Below are 20,667 nucleotides of genomic sequence, written 5' to 3' on the forward strand. Positions count from 1 at the left end.
TCTCTCTCCCCCCCCCCCCTCTCACATACACACACACACACACACACACACACAGGCCATGGAGAGCCTGTTCAGGAATCAGGGTGGAACAATGATAAACAGTCCCAGTGTGGAATAGGAGAGGAATTTCATTAAAGAGCCAAACAAAACAAAACAAAACAAAACAAACGATGCGGCAGCCCTTGCTAAACAGACAACTCTGTCCAAATGGCTACCCCCGTCCATTGCAATGAGTTACTGAAGAATAATGCAAGTTTCAGTTGTCAGTTTGAATGTTTTCTCTAGTAAAACTGAATTTTAAACCCAAAAGGAAAAGTTAAGGGCAGTTTACCTTCTCAGTGGACATATATTAATATACATTTATCAGACAAGCTACAGAAATTTGTCTTTTTCCATCTTTTGATGACTCTTGTGCAGAAATGGCAGCTAGCTTTCTCCTGAATACATATGCAGTCATCTAGATTTAAAGGCATATGGTCTATCTTGGATCACTTACAAATTGCAAGATGGCTCTGAAGCCAAACTTGCTGCTTATTTCATGCCCTGAACATTTAATTACTGCTTGATGTGAACAAAGAGTTTTATCTGTAGATATACAGCACTGAAATCTTAGCTGAGTTACAAAAGAGCTTTTAACAGATTGAGGCGATCTGAGAGGGAAGAAAGTTGGCTTGAACTATCTCACTGTAAGTCATACATGTTTTGAATCTGTCTGATACAAGTGTTCCTAGTTAGTACTTTTCGGGAAAATTCTAAAAAACAAAATTCTTCTGTTGGGGTAAGTCAATATTGGTAAATGGTTTAACAGGTTGGTTCTGAAAGAGATAGGGCATTTCCCTACTTTTTTCTCTTGAATTGTACTTTAGTTTTAATTTGGTGAAAACTAATTTCTCTGCAGCACAAGTTTTCTTAGCTCCACTCTTTGACTTTCCTTCCATGTGTTCATGTCAGTTCAACCATCCCTCTATGTGATCATCTTAGGTAGTACTAGCCTGGGGCAGAGAAGAAGCAAGAACTGGGGATCCCCATAACCTGTGATTTCAGAAGATAGATAAAGGGCTCATTAGTTTGGGTTGTTCAATGTAATGGGTTGCTCTACTAATTTCTAATTATCTAAAAGTAAATATAGGAAAACAGTCACATTTATGATGAGGATTGAGTAAAATAATATTAATGAACCACCCAGCATAGTATTGGGCACATGTCCTTTATCTGAAGTGGCTGCCATGTTGCTGTTGTCATCCCTAGGCTGCTGTTCACCTACATTCTTCACATTGGAGCACATTGGGTGGTGCTGGGTAGCTACTAGCTACTTTTAGCTCCTGCATACATCTTCTGAAATGTCCTCTGCTTTTTCTTTCTCTTCTGCCTTCCTCTGTGTGGACAAAATGCAAAAATATATAAATAAATAAATGAATTAGAAAAAATTACCTAAGTTCTGATGCTAAGAAACAAAAAAATGCAGAAAGTAATTTTATTGACTTCTTTGAACTCCTTCAAAGCATGGCATGTTCTCTCCCCTTCTGAGTTTTCACACAGGCTGGTTCTTCAATCAGAAACATCTTTCTTCTCATATTTGTTTCATGAGTCTTCTCACAATCAAGGCTTCAGTTTAGATTCCTCTGTCTCCAGAAAGCTCTGCCTTGATCCCTGCCGTGAAGCTGGGGCTAGATGTTGCGTCATCTAGGTCTTCTATGCCTCCTAGAATGTAGGCCTCCTTTATCATTACAGGGTCACTCTGGCAGAGACTGTGAGTTCCAGGAAGGGCAGAAATCATGTCTGCCTCATTGATCAAACTGATCATTGTACCATCAGCACCTAGCACAGTGCCTGGCCAAGAGCAGGTGCTCAATAAATGTCCTTGCTTTAAAACACATGTCATTCTTTTTCTGGAAGCGGATCAAAGACTGTTTAGTATTTTGTAGCTCCTCAATTATCTGTTTCTGGAGCCGCACAGCAATTATGGTGGAAATGTCCCATAGCTATGCCAGCTAACAGAGTAACCACCAGCCACATGCTGCTGTTGAGCATTTGAAATGTGGCTAGTGCAACTGGGAGGTTTTTGCTAACTTAATCTAATTGAAATTGAAGAAGCTATGCATGCTATTATATTGGCCAGCATAGCCCAAGAACCTGGGGTTTAAAAGTGTGTTTCCAGGAGCTGTAATCTTAGAAACTTTTACTTTTGAGGAAGATAGAATTATCACAAAATCCAGAAGTTTGGCAGTAACATCAAGTTTAATTAATGTTTAGAACCAGGTTCCTGAATAACACATAGTATTATTTGTTGGGTGATACTGAGCATCCAATTTTAAGCAAAGGAATGCAGGGCCTAGGTTAATGCATGCCTGCCCTGATACCTTCTACCCATGTGACCCCAAGCAAGCTACTTAACATCTTATGTCTCCATTTTCTTACCCATAAGATAGAGCTGATAATAACCTATAAAATAGAGCTGATAATAGTTGAGAAGCTTAGTACAGTGCCTGGCACATATTTTGTCCTCAAAAATGCTAATCACCATGGTTAATTATTCCATTCTTCTATGTTTTAAATTATAGTATCTGATTATATGTGTGTGTGTGTGTATATATATATTATATATATATATATATATATAAAACGCCTAAGCGATCGGAACAACCAGAATGACCAGTCACTATGAAGTGCACTGACCACCAGGGGACAGACGCTCAGTGCAGAAGCTGCCCCCTGGTTATCAGTGTGCTCCCACAGCCAATCTCCTCCCTCACCCCAGCTGGCAGGCCTCGATCGCCCCATTGGTGCCATCCCCTAGGCTGGGACAGGGAACCAAGGGTGGGTAGCGGTGGACACAGCCTCTTTCCCAGGGGGGCCTGAGGGCTGGCTCCCTCCTTGGGGTCGGTGGCCAACCTCCTGTGCTCCATCCCTCCCTGCAGCTGGCAGGCCCTAATTGGCCTGCCGCTGCCCACTCCAGTGGAGCACGGTGGCGGTGGCGAGGGAAGGAGGAGTGGGAGGCAGTGAACTGCGCTGTGGCGCAGCGCTGATGATGGCAGCATCAGCGTCTGGGTCCTTCCCTTCGACCCAGCGACTGTCGCCTCCTCTCTGGCCTGGTCCTGATTGGCCTGGCCCCAATTGGTCCTGATCGCCAGCTAGGCTTAGGGACCCCACGCCATGCATGAATTTCATGCACTGGGCCTCTAGTATGTATACATATACATACATACACACACATCAATATATCCTCTAAATTTGTTTATAACCTTTAATCAGGAGAATAATGATGTGAGTGTAAAGTGATATAAGAAGGTTAACGGATAGGTATAATAGAACGTTAAACTTCACTTTATTAGGGAAGGCTGCTCATTTTAGAAAGATAAAGTATCTTGAAAAGTTATATTCAAAGAGAAACAGTGTTTGAAGTAGGGAGTAGAATTCCTGTTTGTGGGAAGGCTTTGCTGCAAACATTTCTATTCTCCTTTGTGTCCCTCTTAGGCTGCCCTTTTGCCATCTTCTCAATCAGTAAAATGTTCAGTGGGTGGCTGCCTTGTACCATGCACCAAGGGGACTGGTATGAGCTGATGCATTGAGTCCAAAATCAAACCTTTGAGTTTCACTGTTTAAATCAATGTCCTCTACAATGTTTTTTATATTCTTTGTGGCCCCTTAGCCCCATTAGAAAACTGTATGAGTGAGGGTGGGAGACAGGGAGATGGCTCTCAGAATCAGTAACTGCTTTACGGAGAAGTTTGCATGAAAGGCAGCAGTAAAAGTCAGTCACCAGCTCTGATATTTATAGTGAGAGTGAGGAAAGAAAGAAAAGAAAGCCATGAAATGTTATTAGGAAGTCAGGGAAATAGAGAGAGCTACTCAATATAACTCCTACCTTACTACCTGTCTTTCATTTAAAACAAAGTTTTGGTGTTTGTTTGTTTTTGTATGAAGTATATGTGGGGTCTTTTTTAAGGAAATGGAAAGAGGAAACGGTGCTCCTTCTGATCAATGGTGTATGGCAAGATACTATATCCTTTTGATAAAATAAATTAAAATGAACTAACCACAAATGCAGGAAGATGAGATCTAAAAATCAAGATGTTTCCTTTTTTCTCCCCTTACTTCTGTATGTCAGAAATTGGGGACTCATGCTAAATTTCAAATAATCTACTAGGTCCCAATACCAACTGTTGCACATTTTGCAAACTGAGATGCATTATATAAAGCATTTTATGTAATAAATTTGTGTATGTTCAAAGTGGGGCTTTTAGATAAAACAGGGTGAAATTTTGACATCAAAAGGTCTTGAGATAACTATAATAATGGGAATGACCATTGGGGTAAGAGTATCCTTCTTTTATACTGAGTTAGAAAATTGCTATTTTGGACATTTTTATTTTTTTAAAAAATGGAAATTTTGCTTAATTTCCATTTATCCTATTCTAAGTCTACCAACCCTGCAAAGCAGAGGCATGATTGATCTTAAAATGTCAATCTCTCACCTAAGGAGAGGAAGAAAAGATTTATTTAAAGAATAAAATGTCATAGGGGTTCTTAGGAGAAAAGCTCCTGGGTTTGGATTTTCTTTGACTGCCAGGCTTCCAAATGAGTCATTTTCCCTGTCCATCCATCTTGTAGCTGCTTCTTAGCTGTGAGTGCAGGCATGTAGACTGGCAAATGCTTCAATGTTTTACACTCCTTTCTGGCAGTTCATTTTCCTGGGCACTGACTTTCAGTAAAGAGTTCTTAGTACTCCTCCCCTTAGTACTCCTCAGGACTTAGGGGAGGTGATGTAATACTACTCCTGGATACACCCATGCCAATGAAAATGCATCCATTAGGCTGGGGTTGGGGGTGCTGGAGCTGAAATTCAATGTCTTTGGTTTAGTCCTAGGGGATCAAAGAAGTAAATGAAATGCAGGATTTGTAGCAGTCACCTAAGTAGAGTTTAAACTATGAGTGTGTACAGAAAACATGAATGGATTCATCAGAGGGTCCAAAGAGTTCTCAGTACCTATATGCATTCTGCACATTAAAGGTTTAACATATACATTATGCTGTATGTCTACCTGCGTGGCATATAGTGGGCATTTGATAATTATATGTTAAAATAATCTAGGGTTAAAATTAGAGAAAATCTCCCACTGATTTAGAGGTGAACAGAAACTTGTATTGTTTATGAAATTTAATCCATTTTATGACCCTTTAACTAAAAATAAACAAACACAAAATGAGTTTAGATACACTTTGTATGAGGTATATGTGGGGTCTTTTTAAAGAAAATGGAAACAGGAAACGGAGATAGCTAAATTATCTCCTGTTTCAGAAAGAATCTTACTCAAGTCACCCTAGATAATTAATAAATTAATAAATTCTATTTCTAAAGACCTTAAGATGGAAAATGGTTGTATATAAAGTCCAGTGTTTGGTGCCTTAGCTTTCTTTGTGTGAGAGTAAATAATTCCTCTTCTTCAAGTTTTCTGTATTTTCCAGATAATGGGCAAGATTACTGGTAATGGCACATGTTGCCATTGCACCGGACTAGCTATAACAACCTCTAGTCATCCTAACAGCCTAAAAAACTTGGTCCCCCTCCTCATCCTTCAAGTCACTACAGAGGAGCAGAAGGCAGAGAGGAGTGTCCTGTCATTGCAGAAAACCAAACTAAGGAAGAACCACTCCAAAGACAGGAATTTGTGGTCTGCTCTCCCTTTTAGGAAGCCTGAGCAATGAGTCAGTCTCTCCAAGGACTACCAGGCTGCCAGGACTGAAAAACTTTTATTTTCCCTCATAAAGGTAGGGGGGGACTGAGGGCATAGGTGAGAAGACAGCTGCAGTTGGCCATTCCAAAACATTTGGAGAGCATGACCCCAAGAAAGTGAAAAAGGGAAGGGGCCCTATTTTGGCTGAAATGTTTCATTTTCAAAAATCCATATGTTGAATCCCACTGGTATTAGGACCCAGGACCTCTGGAAGGTCATAAGGGTGGTGTCTTCGTGAACAGATTAGTGCTCAGAAAGAGAGACCCTACAGAGCTCCCTAGTCCCTTCCACCATGTGAAGAGGAAGAAGTCTGCAAACTGAAAGAGGGCCCTCACCTGACCATGGTGACACCTTGATCTCTAATTTCCAGATCTGTGAGCAGTAGTTTCTGTTTATAAACTGCCCAATCTATAGTACCCTATATAATAAAAGCTTAATATACAAATCAACTGAATGGTGGAACAACTGGTTGCTATGACATGCACTGACCACCAGGGGGCATACACTCAATGCAGGAGCTACCCCCAGCCCTCAGGCCCCAGGCCAGCCAAGGAGGGTGCCAGCAGGGGGCCCCTCGATTACCCCGTCGGTCTCCCTACAGAGGGAGGCGACCAGCGGCGGGGGACGGGGCTGGCCAGCGCCCCCTGCACTCCTCCCTGATTGCCCTGCCAGTCGCCTCTGGAGGCGGTTGGGGGGGGGGGGGCAGGGCTGGTGAGTGGGCAGTGCCAGGCCAGCCAAGGCGGGTGTCAGCAGGGCCCTCCCCCCCCCCATCACCCCACAGATCAGCCCTGGTCGCCGGCCAGGCTTAGGGACCCTACCCATGCATGAATTTTGTGCACCAGGCCTCTAGTATTGTTATAATAGCCTGTACTAAGACAGGGCCAAACAAATAATATTCCCAGTTATTTCTCTAAATAATAAGTCCACCTGAAAGCCACCTATTCCTAGTTTCCAGATAATGCAAGGTTCATTCACTTATTTATTCATTCAACAAACAGGGCAGCTCAGACCTATATTATGGATTGGCTTCGTAAATATATCTGTTTCTTACAGAGAATTAGCAAGAAACTTAATGTGAATTTGGACTGTTCTAAATAATTTCTGTAGGTTACACAGTGGTATGCTTATAATTTAAACATATCAAAGCAAATGGAATATTCTTTTAAAAACCTTAAATTATTTAAAAGGCTTAGATATGTTTAAATTGAAGAGATAACTTAGCATCAGGGTCTGAATATACCAGAACTGCTATGTCTTAGTAAATTGACTTCCTGAGGGTCTGCGTAGTATAGATGAAACAGAAAATGCACAGGCCTTTGGTTCTGCAATGGCTTTAGGGAAATACTCTAATTTATTTGGGATTTGCCAAAAAGTAGCTTACCCTTTCAGTTATGTCTCATTTTATGTTTTTTAATTTTGAGTACATTTTATTGATTCTTGTTGATCATTTTTCTATGACACACTGAAAAAAGTAAATTAACTGTTTCTGAATTTTTTCTCTAAACACCTTCCATAAAATTTAACTATATTGTATATTTCATTTGTACAGTTCTTGGTTGCCATTTTACCTTCTTTGTTTCAGTGACCATTAGAGGGGAAAAAGGGTTCCCACCCATTCCTTACTTGGTACCTATATCCCTGTAAGTGAAGATGCTGGTTTTATCCACAAACTGCTATAGTCAGATTGTTCCAGAAATATGAATTCATTACTGCAGAACTAATGCAATGTTGTTATCAGAAACCAGAGAATTAAATCCAGGATGCAGCGCACTGCCTTTAAGAGAAAGTGCTTGGGATTTGTATCTGAATGATGGTGGTATATGAAGGTGTGTGAGGGACGGTGGGACTGAAAACCCTCACCACAGCACATGGAAGTTTCTCCTTAGGAGAGCCTAGTGGCTCATTGTGCCTGTCAAGTAGGCTAATGTCCCTGTAAATTTCCTCTGACAGCAGCAGCACCAGAAAACAACACAACCAAACTGTGGAAGACTAAAGGCTCAGTGCTTGCAAGGGTTATTAAAATAAAACAGAGTAAAAAAAAAAAAAATACAAGGCTTTGAAAATAAACAAAGGCTGGGAAGAAATGAGATCACTTTCTAAGAAAAAAAAGCATTTATCATTATAGGCCAAGAAAATGTTTCTCACAAAGCCATTATTTACATGTTATTTGGCAGTCTCAGTTCAAGGTCAAAAACATCAAAGGGCAAAAAGAATATGATTCAAGATTTAAGATTTGTCATGACTGGCTCTGTAATTGCATAAATATTAAATATGTAGAAGTAATTGTAAGCACATTATCTCCACATCTCCACATGTTGCTTTAATTTTTAATGCAATCTTTTATCCGCCTTTCCCTCAGCTGGCTGTGGGTTTGTGATTTGCATAGCTAGAATGATCCAGTGCCATCAATTTAGTAATGAAGTCACTCATTGAGCAGGATAGATTTCTAAAGATTATACAAAGCTGTAGGAGAGAAGAGTGTGGAAATGAAATTTTATGTTTTAGGGAAATGGGAAGTTTATTTTAGAGCACATTTTCTCATTGTAAATTTAATACGGCCACTTTAAAATAAATTTGAAAAGCAGAAGTGGGAAAATAAGTACCCATATTTTCATCATCCTAACTTACTGTGTTTTATATTCTAGCCTTTTATACCTATGCATATGTATTTTTAACATAGCTGTAATCACAATTATATGTGTGTGTATCATTTTGCATCCTGTTTGTTCTCTTATTAATATAACTATATTAATGACTTATTAATATAGATATATAACATTACCTTTATGACTGTAAAATAATAATAAAAAGAAGGGAGCACAATTTACTTACTAAGTTTCTGGTGACTAGCAGAGCAGAGTGGTTACGTTGCTGAAATTGGAGCCAGATGGATCAAATACGAGCTCTGCTACCCAACTGTAGATTTGGGCAACTTGGGAAAGGTTGGGCCTCAGTTTCCTCATCTATAAAGTAACAATAATAAAAGTGTCTCTATTAGAGTGCTCTTGTGGGAGTTAAAGGAAATTATCCATGGAAAACATTTAGCCTGGCTCTGTCACATAGTAAGTACTAAAACTAAGTGCTATTGAAAAAAGTCATATACATTAGATTGGGTTTTTAATATTTCTTTATAAAAGAAAGCTTAAGTCTTTCAAAAATGTGAGTTTCCTAAGGAGTTCCCATCACTTAAGAAGTTCCCATTTGGTTTTTCCCAGTAACAACTCTTGGCATCCACCACTAACCAAACATTAGTTCAAATGTAAGTATGCTTCCCTAAAAATATATCTTAGTTTTGTCTGTTATTGAATTTGATATAAGTGGAATCACATGCACACATGCATGCACATGTGCACATGGTATCACTCTGTATTAAGAGGCATGCAATCTAAGGCTTGGTTTTGTTGTGATGAAAAAGCTTTGGGGGAGCAAGCATTTGAGATCTTGCTTCCCAGCATGTTGTCAATATGGCTCAAATAAATTATTATAAAAGTTAAAAAAATTAAAAGAAAAGGCTTTGGACAGGAAGTCAGAAAACCTGGGTTTTAGTCCAGTTTCCATGAGACCTTGGGTAAATCTTTTTGCCTCTTTGGGGCCTCCATGTAAAATGTCTGGGTGTGTTAAGTGTCTTTGAAGTTTTAGATTATTAAATTGTTAAGTCCTTCTTTTTGATTAACATGAAAAATCAGAGACAAAGAGAATCCAGAGAAAGTTCTGGGGCCTGCTGGAAATATGCCTCCCTTTCCCAAAAAATCATGTCAATAATCATGTCAGCAAACAAAGGGCTATAGAAAAATGAAAGTAATGATACTACATTACAACTGATTTTCCTGTTTCTGATACATACACATTTAGATATATTATCGGCTTTATTATATGTGTAGAGCATGTTCTTCCTCAGATAAATCATAGCCACAAAGATTTTAATGTCAGTTTTGAACATTTTATAACCTTCTGTATTATATTTACAATATTCTGTATAAGTATTGGTATTTATCCCATACTGTTGCAGGTTGTCTTACTCAATGTCCATTCCACCCTCTTCTTATGGTGACTTCATAATGCAGACCTTACAGTGGTTCTCAACCTGTAGGTTGCGAACAATGAAAATACATCCTGTATATCAGATATTTACATTATGATTCATAAAAGCAGCAAAATTACAGTTATAAAGTAGCAACGAAAATAATTTTATGGTTGGGGGTCACCACAACATGAGGAACTGTATTAAAGGGTCGTGGCATTAGGAAGGTTAAGAACCACTTCTAGTCACTAGAAGCTTAAAACATTCCCTGGACACCTCTGCACCTAGAGCTATGGTTTTGAATTAGTTTTATCAATTAGATATACTCATGCAAGATTTAGAAAACATAATAGAAGTTTTCCTCCTGACCATTTTTGGCTGTACAGTGGGGCCTTGACTTATGAGTTTAATTCGTTCCGTGACGGAGCTCGTAACTCAAATTACTCGTATGTCAAATCAACAGTGAACGAGTGAGACACATGATGCTGGGCTGATGTTGTGGCGTTCACTGTGACGTTCGCTGCGCCAACTAGCGGTGGGGTATCTGAAGCTGGCTCGTAACCCGAATTTTAGCTCGCAACTCAAAGCAAAAAATCGGCCAAGAGACGGCTCGTATCTCGAAAAACTTGTTAGTCGGGACACTCGTAAATCAAGGCCCCACTGTATTTCTTTTATAATAAAGGTCATCTGAATATTTTTCTGCATGGTATTCCATGGTTCATTATTTAACCCCTGGAAAACAGTAAGCAGTTGTAGCAGTTGTGACAGCAGTAGCTTTTTGATTCCACCTTCTATCATGAGGTTAAATTATTGAATCCCATGTTCCAGTAGTCCTCAGCTATACTGATACACCAACTCTGTACTGAACTGGTATCATTGATTCTTGGAGGGTCAGATTGTAACTCACTTCTTCAATCCTGACATGGATTTTTATAAGTACCCTCTATTTAATACTTTCATACTTAAAATACCTAAAATTGTTTCTGTTTGTTTATTTTGAACCATGACTCTTACACATCCTAAATGTTATTTTGAAAAACCCATTCACTGTAACACAGGAATAAAATACCGTAACTCTAGAATGTTGTAGTAGGGAGAGAAAGAGTTTTGAAGCCAGAAAAAGAAAGCTATACCATTTAATAGCTATGTATGCTAAAGCAAGTTATTTAACCTCTATGTACCTAAATTTCCTTACATGCAAAGTAAATATTAATATATTGATCTTGTAGAGTTGTGAGAATTAAATGAGGCAACACAAGTAAATTATCTAGAATAGACTGGTCACTCAATAGCATTCATTTCTTTCTATACCCATATTGTACTTCCTTTAGTGACTGAAATGATTAATAACATAATTTTGAGGAAAATTCTCTTTAAAGGACTTATATAAAAAAACAACAACCTTATAGGAATAAAATATTTAATGCTGATTCACAAAGATAAGAGGAGTAACTTTAAATGCAGCTCGAGAGCAGACTTCTGTTATGAGCCAGTGTAACCCATTCTGAGTACTACCAATTCACCACACCTGGTGGTTCAAGACCCAGATAGTCATTTATTCATTCAACAAATATTTATTAAGCCTCAGCATTGCTAGACACTACTTTACTCATTAAGATACAGCAGTGAATTAAAAAGTCCCTGACTTCCAGGATCTTGAATTATATTGGGAGAAACAGACATAATCCTATATAATAAAGAGGTAATAATCAAATTGACCATCAAGCCCTCGCACAAGATGGCCGTGCCCATGTCGTCACAAGATGGCCAGCAGGGGAGGGCATTTGGGGGTGACCGGGCCTGCAGGGGAAGGAGGGCAGTTGCGGGGGACCAGACCTGCAGGGGAGGGCAGTTAGAGGCAACCAGGCTGGCAGGGGAGGGCAGTTAGGGGTGACTGGGCTGGCTGGGGAGGGCATTTAAGGGGGGACCAGGCTTGCAGGGGAGGGCAGTTAGGGACGACCAGGCTGGCAGGGGAGGGCAGTTGGGGGCAATTGGGCTGGCAGAGGAGCAGTTAGGCTTCGATCAGGCTGGCAGGGAAGTGGTTAGGGGCAATCAGGCAGGCAGGCAGGCAGGCAGGTGAGCAGTTGGGAGCCAGCAGTCCCAGATTGTGAAAGGGATGTCTGACTTCTGGTGGTGAACTGGCAGTCGGACATCCCCCGAGGGGTTCCAGATTGGAGAGAGTGAAGGCTGGGCTGAGGGACAGCCCCCCACCCCAGCCAGTGACCGAATTTCATGTACCAGGCCTCTAGTAAATCAATAATTTCAAATAGTGAGAACCATAAAGAAAAGGCATGCTTCCTTCTTCAGCTCTCTTTCTCTTACCTTCTCAGCAGTTTCTTATGTTACTTGACTCATCCTGTGCATGGCAATGTCAAGATTCTCTTATGTAGGTGAGTAGTTTCAGGATTTGTGAATAGTCTGGGACTTATTACTGTTTCATGGATGCAAGCAGAAGACATAACATGCCTGGATTAGAGACAATGAAGCATGTAAAAGCAGCATAAGCATGATGTTGATACTAGTTTCCCATACCCCCCAAATCCCATTGATTCTAAGAAAAGAAGTCCAGGTGGGTGCTGCATATACAGTGCATTTCTGTCATAGACAAGAAATACTAAATTTGGGGAACGTACTGCTTTTATAGTGTTTGTTAACCAAGCCTACTCTTTGTTTGGGAGAAGATACTACTTGGTTGCTCAAGGTTGCTCATTGCAAATGCAACCGTCAGAAAGAACATGAGTAATGAGTATTTAACACCTTGCATTCTTAGCATACCCAGAGAAATGTGTAGAAATACTCAGGGCCCTTGGCAGACCACTTTTTCAAATAGTTAGAGTGGAGAAAATGTTTGAACTTTCCATCTTTTATAGTTTATTCAATCATAATTATAAAATTTTGTAAAGTTCTTAGAACTTTGTCCATACCAATTTCCAACTTTTCAATTGTTACCAAATATAACCTGACACTCTTATATAGATCCTCTCATCACTAAAAGTATGGAGCTAGACCTCTGCCTTATAGAAACCTCACCCCAGGCTCTTTTCCTGTTCAAGATTAAAGTGAGTGCTTATTCTAACAAACCTCCATGTATTTATGTGGGTAGGGAAAAGGACACAGTATGATATTTTCCCAGCCCTGAGCACTTCTTGTGTGACCACTGCTCTTGCATGCTGGTGAATGAGGCCTTCCTGGATCATCCTCACATCCACTTTTCTTGGGACTCTCAAGCCATAGACAGCTGCCTCCTTCACCTTTATAAGCATAGAAAAATCATTCTTCCTTGTCCCTTGTCTATAGAGTTATCTAGCCACTCATGTAATAAATTTCACTTTGCCTCAGAGGTGAGGCCTGGGGGAGATATAGTGATGGGGATTAATAGCTCTGGTGGAGAGAATCACTCTGGAAAAGAGAGGAAGAGGGCAAGCACACAGTTCTTATTTACTAATACTGTGAGGTAATAAGTAAGAAATTTTCTTCTGAACCAGAACACCTCATGGATAAAATGAATAAAGATGAATATTGAAAACACAACACTAGGCAACTGAAAAGTGTGATAACATAAATATTTCCAGACCATGAGATAGTTATATCAAATACCTGGTAATATTTGAAGAGATATAATGTTTGAGCTTCCTTGTGTGGAATGAGAAGTAATTTGCTGGTGGACAAGACAGCTGGAACACATTCTAAACATAAGTAATTATACCAAGGATCAGGGGTGCACCTTTGTTCAAGTTTTTATAAAATTGGCCCTTCCTTCAAAGTAATTTACTTCCATATGCCACAAAATTGTCATATTATATTGATTTCATTAGAATAAGACACTTTACTGCCATATTCTAGAAAATAGTTCTAATAACTATACAAATTGACCTCGAGGAGATGTTCAAAGTGCAGTCTATACAACCATACACAGACACTCTATCTGCTTGGCTCATTACAGATAAAGCAAGTTATTCAGCATAACTAGAGTGAAGATTATGTATGAAAGAGTGGTAGGAGACAAAGACTACATAAAAAGACAGAGGTCAAAACGTGAAGAAACTTAGGGTCCATAATAATGTGATTAGAATAAAACCTGGGTGCTGGGAAGCCATTGATGGGTTTTAGGAAAGAACATGTGATAGACAATTTAAAAATATCACAAACATGGAATATTGGGAAAGTGGTGACAGTAGGACAAGATTAGTCAGCAGACCTAGTAAAGATACACCAGATGATAATGGGAACTGGAAAGGATGGAGAGAAGGTTGATTTCTTCTGTCTCAGAGGGGAAGGAGGTCTTCTTCTTTTACACAGTGATTCTCTCCATCAGAGCTACTGTTCCCTTCACTCTATCTTCTCTACCACCTTGATCTTTCACTTAACTTTTCTTTTATTTGTGTCTCCAATCTCCCTCTCACTCCTTACTCCATTCCTGCACCTTTTGGTTGCCCTAATATGTCAAAGTTTCACTTCTGCTCACTCCTATTTTTTGGCATGAGTATTTTCCTCTAAGTTAGAATGGCTTTATTCACCCTTCAGATTAGGATAATCTTACCCTTTCTAACTAATAAGTGGTCGAGCAGCCTCTAAGCAGCACTGTGGTGGCTAGCACAGCCACAGGGATCACTACTGACTTGCTATGTTGGTTTGCCACAGTTGCAGAGATTCAGCCAGTAGGATGGTAACAGGCTCAACTGGATTCAGACAATTACTACTTATACAACAAAAATAATATCAGCATGGTGTCACTTCCCTACATCTCTAGCCTCATAATATGATCTAACTGGAGGGACCTGATGACAGAGACAGGAGTAATGGGTTAATCTACTGAGAAGTCATCTAAACTAAAGCCAGACAATTTCTAGATTTACATAAAAGCTTGTAGCTGTGCCCTAACCGGTTTGGCTCAGTGGATAGAGCGTCAGCCTTCGGACTCAAGGGTCCCAGGTTCGATTCTGGTCAAGGGCATGTACCTTGGTTGCGGGCACATCCCCAGTAGGGAGTGTGCAGGAGGCAGCTGATCGATGTTTCTCTCTCATCGATGTTTCTCTTATCCCTCTCCCTTCCTCTCTGTAAAAAAATCAATAAAAATTATTTTTTTTTAAAAAAAGCTTGTAGCTGTATTTGAAGGGGGGCAGGGGTGGAGTAAGATGGAAAGTCCTGTGCTCAACTGATACTAAGGAGATGGATGAGAATAAATTTTATGGCAGTCTTCTGCAATAAAGCCCTTCACAAGAAGGTTATCTCTCCCTGGTCAGGGAGAAATTGCAGGGCATTCCAACAAGACTCTGGTCAGACTTGTCTGTCTGGCCTATGTTAAGACATGTATAGTTATGTGGTAGCTGTCTCTCAGTAACTCTACCCCTTGACTTTCCATATATCCAAGTAACAATTATTTCCTGGAGTTCAAGTTACCCATTAGATTATCTAATTAATTGTACTGATTAATTATAGGGGCTTGGATCAAGTCTTTTCTGTTTGTCTTAAGCCACGTCAAATGAGAGTGACTACAACTGTGACTCGTGGCAAGATGATCAGGCCAACTTGAAGGATAAAAGGCTCCCCATCCAGAACCAAGCCAGCTAAGTATGTCTCAGGTGCTGCTGTGATTGACCTTAGAGCAGTGATGGTGAACCTTTTGAGCTGGGCATTTCAGCATTTTGAAAAACCCTAACTTAACTCTGGTGCCATGTCACATATAGAAATTTTTTGATATTTGCAACCATAGTAAAACAAAGACTTATATTTTTGATATTTATTTTATATATTTAAATGCCATTTAACAAAGAAAAATCAACCAAAAAAATGAGTTCGCGTGTCACCTCTGACACGCGTGTCATAGGTTTGCCATCACTGCCTTAGAGAGCCATGCTACTTTCTTTCTAAGGTAGGAAATAGATTGCTGTCTTCCCTGTTTCATTAATATGAGTGCAGCAACAGGTTTTGGCATTTAAATATATTCTACCCTGACTGGCCAGCAGGAAGCCTGGCACAATGTGACTATGATTACTTGCATCAGAGAGTTTAGACCAGTGGTTCTCAACCTTGGCTGCACATTAGAATCACCTGGGAATCTTTTTAAAATCCTGATTTCTGGGCCTCATCCTCCGGAAATTCTGTTTCTTTGTTAGGGGGTGGGGCCACAACATTAGTAACAAAGAAACAGAATTTCCGGAGGATAAGGCCCAGAAACCAGGATTTTAAAAAGAATCCCGGGTGATTCTAATGTGCAGCCAAGGTTGAGAACCACTGGTTTAGACTGTTTTGTTTGTCAGTCAAGTATAGGCCTGATGTCTACATAACAAGTAGTACTCTATTAGGGGCATAAACTGTATTAGGAGTATTAAGTATCACTTATTACAAGGAGTGAGTCAATTTTGTGTCCCTGGTGATGGACAAACTCCTTGATCAGAACTAAATAATTTCTGCATAGCAGGCTGGAGTGCTTTGGAAGAAACAATCTGCCTATCAGAGCCAGTTAGCCTTGCCAGTATAGTACGATGGCCCCAGGTGAACTGCATTCTGCTAATAGATTTGTAGTGACTTCAGCAACAGCATTTTGCTGACATGGGGGTCAATGTTTGATTCTTCAGTGTTCAAAGGAACAGCTGTTAAGTTTTTGTTAGTAGGGTCAGAAGGGAGTGATAGATGCAGCAATCAATTAAATTCAGAGAGTAGCTATGATCTAAGAAAAGTTTTTTTTTTCTTAGAAGGTAGAGAGAGACCATGGGGACTGACAATAATATTAGGCTAGGGGGGACATATTAATGTCCAGAAAATTAAACTTGTCATCTTGGGTGAAGGTCATCCACTTGTAAGGTCAACAGTCTTTAGTTTAAGATCTAAGGAGTAAGGACCCAAGTCCTAAAGACCTAGGATGTAGTTAATAATGGGGATTTATAGCTACTAAAGCATCCTGAGATGCCAGGCCAGGCCAAGTGTCCTAAAGGTAAGAGCAAAAAGGAGAAAATAATTGTTCCCCCAACTCCTGACTTCCCTGGGTTTAGGGTGTTCCTTTTCTATGATCTGGATTGTTGCTTCCCTAGCATAGCCACATGATTGGTATGAGCAATGTGTGGCAATCACTTCACTCTTATTACCCATTCTCATCATTTCTAACCCACACCATTTGCTTGTATTCCTCTCTCAGTGGCCATTTCCTTATATCGTGTGTACCATCTTGAACTTATCCCATTCCTGAGGTGTGGGCTTTGCCAGGACCACTTAACAGTTGTCACATCATATTCATGATTACTATCTTCTGCCCTCTAGTTCAAATATATCTTACCAAGGCATCTAAAATCCTTGCTATTTCCTGCTCATCAGATTCAATCAGCACAATGTTGTCATTATGAACAACCAAAATGAACTGATGTGGTGTTTTGTGGAATGTCAGGACAATCAACATCTTTGTAGATGATATTAAGGATAACTAATTATACCACTGAGGAAATACTGTGAAGGCACACTGTTGACCCCATTAGGTAAAATCCAACAGGTTCTTGTGGTTTTTATAAATAAGTATGAAGAAGATAGCATTAGCCAAGTCAACAGTAATATAACAATTGCCAGGTACTGTGTCCCAGTAAAAATACTGCATTTGAAACAGCAGCTGCAATTGGAATTACCTCCTGATTAAGTTTATAATAGTCCACAGTCACCTCCAAGATCTATATGTCTTTTGCACTGGCCAAGCTGGTGTCTTTTATGGAGGCATTAATTGCTTCTGGTTTACTATCTTGCAAGGAAGTGAAAGTTCCAGGAGCTTCCACTTAGCTCTTTGTATTGTAATGGACCTCAACCCATGGGTAAGAAAGCTAAGTTGGTGTATTGTCAGTTCTAGAACTGAGAAAATAACCACACCGTGGCTATGTGAATCAACTGAACTAACAAAACCTACTGTGAGCTGAACACGAGCGAAGGCTTCATTTACATCCCCAGGAATTAGCATCAATTCAGAGCCAGTGCCTAGTAAACCTTAAAAATCTGTGTATTTCCTTGTCTGCAATGTACTGTCACTACTCTGGATCCTGTCATTCCCATTGAAATTAAGGAGCCCATCTCAGTAATTGCATCCTCTATAGTCAAACATTGCCTACAGAGGGGAACATCACAGAAATTTTCAAAGGTGCATATCTTTCCCTCACTAATTTCTCATTCTTCGGTGAAGGGAATGTCTTATAGACCTTTGCATGGAACAGATGGGCAATGGGGATGCAGTTTGAATAGGATAAGTCCAGTATAACATTTCCCAAAGCCTTTGGATTCCCTGTTCCACATTATATCAGGAAGCTCTGATATCTCAACCTCACAAACTCCAGGTCATCATTGAGTCCAAGTTGCCTTCAATCAACCAAGCAAGCTAGTGGCTACAGGTAAAGCGTAATAAAAATGAAAAGCTTCTAAGTATTAACTATAACAGGGGGTTAGAGTAATGAGGCATTCACTAGTGAAAAAGAGAACCATAGAAAATATAGAAATAACAGTTACAAGGAGCTAACCTTAAACTAATCTTTGAGCTGAGAGAGAGAGTTCCCCAAAAAAGAACTCCCCTAGGCCTCCCTCCCTCCCCAGGCCAAGAGCCAGCCTTCACTGGAAAGGGAACAGCCTGGTTCACTGAATGGCAGAGAACTCACTAAGGCAGCAGTTCTCAACCTGTGGGTCGAGACCCCTTTGGGGGTCGAACGACCCTTTCACAGGGGTCACCTAAGACCATCGGAAAACACATATATAATTACATACTGTTTTTGTGATTAATCACTATGCTTTAATTATGTTCAATTTGTAACAATGAAAATACATCCTGCATATCAGATATTTACATGACGATTCATAACAGTAGCAAAATTACAGTTACGAAAATAATTTTATGGTTGGGGGTCACCACAACATGAGGAACTGCATTAAAGGGTCGTGGCATTAGGAAGGTTGAGAACCACTGCACTAAGGTGTCACACCTGCACAACTTGTTGAAAAGCTGCCCTCTGGAACTTGCTTCAAAGCCTGTCTCTAGCATGCCTGGAAAGCTCCTCATGGGGTAGTGTTGTAACAGTGGGAAATGATAAACCCCCATCCTTTTGACATTGCTTCTCTAAGTGCTGATTCTGACTAATACGTAGCTTATAGATAAACAGAATGTTTGAATCGGAATCTTAGGACCTAATTTCAGAAGGTACAGACTCCGACCTTCAGTCGTCCCAGCTCTAGGAGAATCTGCCCTTCAGTGGGAACTCCAGGATTACAGAAACCAGGAGGCGGCCGCCAGACCGTCACTGGGCCAGTCTCTCGGCCCTGATCAGAATGGGCTGTGCTGCTCTGCACACGGAGAGCTTTTCACCCCCCTTCCCTCCATCTCTGTTCCGTTTTCCCTTTCCCTCCTTATAAAAACCTCTGTCTGCACTGAGATGTTAGGCTGGCCTTTGAGATAGGACCTTGACATCTTCTCAGGTAGCCGACACCTGAGCAAATCGCTTTCCTTTTTCACCAGCGCCGGTGTTTGTGGCAACAGGTGGTTATGGAGTCTCACTTTAGTAAAGTGGTTCTCAACCTTCCTAATGCCGCGACCCTTTAATACAGTTCCTCATGTTGTGGTGACCCCCAATTTCATTGTTACAAATTGAACATAATTAAAGCATAGTGATTAATCACAAAAACAATACGGAATTATATATGTGTTTTCCGATGGTCTTAGGCGACCCCTGTGAAAGGGTCGTTAGCCACCCAAAGGGGTCGCGACCCACAGGTTGAGAACCGCTGCTAGACACTACAAAAGCACTCGAGCTGGGGACGCGGGAGGAAACGGCTGTCTCGGCATAAGAGCAAGTCAGGTAGGCTGCAAGAGTTTGCCTACCAATACACCAAGCCCGGGTAGCACCCCCACCCCCACTTCTTTCCTGCACTGTCTCTTCAGCTCCCTCTACTGACACAGCTTCAGCCCTTGCTGGCAAAGGGAAACGTACTTTAAAAGGCCCAGACGCATTTAGACAGCACAGTCAAAAAAGGGTGAATTTGAAGGGAATACAGTAACACCTGGCCTACGCGTCACTTCGCAGGCTTCCCGCACAGATCCTGTAGTCGGATGTCTACACCGGCCTGGCGCGTGCCCTGGCAGCCTGATGCCCCTCGGGGTTCGCCAGGAAGGCACCAAAAGCAATGCAAGAAGAGATGAGTCTGCACAGAATTTGGAACTCATTCTCCTCTTCTTCTCCTACAGCTCCAGAGTTCCCGTCCAAGGCACGCCAGGACCGGGTCTTCAAGGACGGGAAACCTGAACAGCGACAGGGCGCTGGGGAGACGGTTCAGCCCCCGTGGGACGTGGGCAGCGGGCGCCTGGAAGCCAGCCTCCGAGGGCCTCAACTCCAGCGGCGCTGCCTCGCAGTGACGAGAGCTGCCCGAGGTCTCCCCACAGCCCCGGCGCAGGGCGGCAGGCGCGGGGCGGGCCCGGCGGGAGGCGCGCGGTGATTGGACGCTGGCGGCCCCGCCTCCTCATTCCGGCGCGTCGGTTAGGGGCGGGGCCGGCCGTCTGCTCCTGCTCTCGGGCAGCGGGCGCCTATTGACCCAGCGGCAGCCGCGCCGCCGCCGCCGTCTCCTCCCGCTAGTGGCGGGCGGTTAGGGACGCCGAGGGGCGCTGGAAAACCAGCGCTTCCTTTCGCAGCTGCCGCCGCCATCTCCACGTTTGCGGAGCGGGAAGGAAGGAGGGGACTTGCGGCTGCAGCTGGAGCGGGCTTCTCTCCGGGGATAGTCCTCTCCTTGCTCTCCTTTTCCTCCTCCGCGCGCCACCGCCGCCCGCCCCCTACGCCCTCTCATCGCAGCCCTACTTGGGGAGCGGAGAGGAAGGGGCGACGGGGGGCGGGATAGGCAGGCAGGTGGGCGCCCGTTGGGGGGCAATTCCTGCCCGATCCCCGCGTCCTCTCACCCCGCTTGCTT

The 20,667-nt window shown here is 41.7% G+C and overlaps 1 long non-coding RNA gene across 2 annotated transcripts; it reads right to left on the minus strand.

Annotated features, from left to right (window-relative positions):
• Positions 1 to 221: 221 nt before the first annotated feature.
• Positions 222 to 20,654, minus strand: LOC118656379. 2 transcript variants are annotated; one of them, XR_004967591.1, is made up of 5 exons: positions 19,771 to 20,654; positions 12,079 to 12,187; positions 9,755 to 9,819; positions 8,568 to 8,698; positions 222 to 1,375 (listed from the first exon to the last, which is right to left on the minus strand). It is a non-coding gene; the product is annotated as an uncharacterized LOC118656379 (long non-coding RNA). The 2 variants fall into 2 exon arrangements; XR_004967590.1 differs by lacking the exon at positions 9,755 to 9,819 and having other exon boundaries at positions 19,771 to 20,265.
• Positions 20,655 to 20,667: the final 13 nt, after the last annotated feature.

The sequence above is a fragment of the Myotis myotis genome, unplaced genomic scaffold (genome assembly GCF_014108235.1).
Source record: "Myotis myotis isolate mMyoMyo1 unplaced genomic scaffold, mMyoMyo1.p scaffold_m19_p_5, whole genome shotgun sequence".
NCBI lineage: Eukaryota > Metazoa > Chordata > Mammalia > Chiroptera > Vespertilionidae > Myotis > Myotis myotis.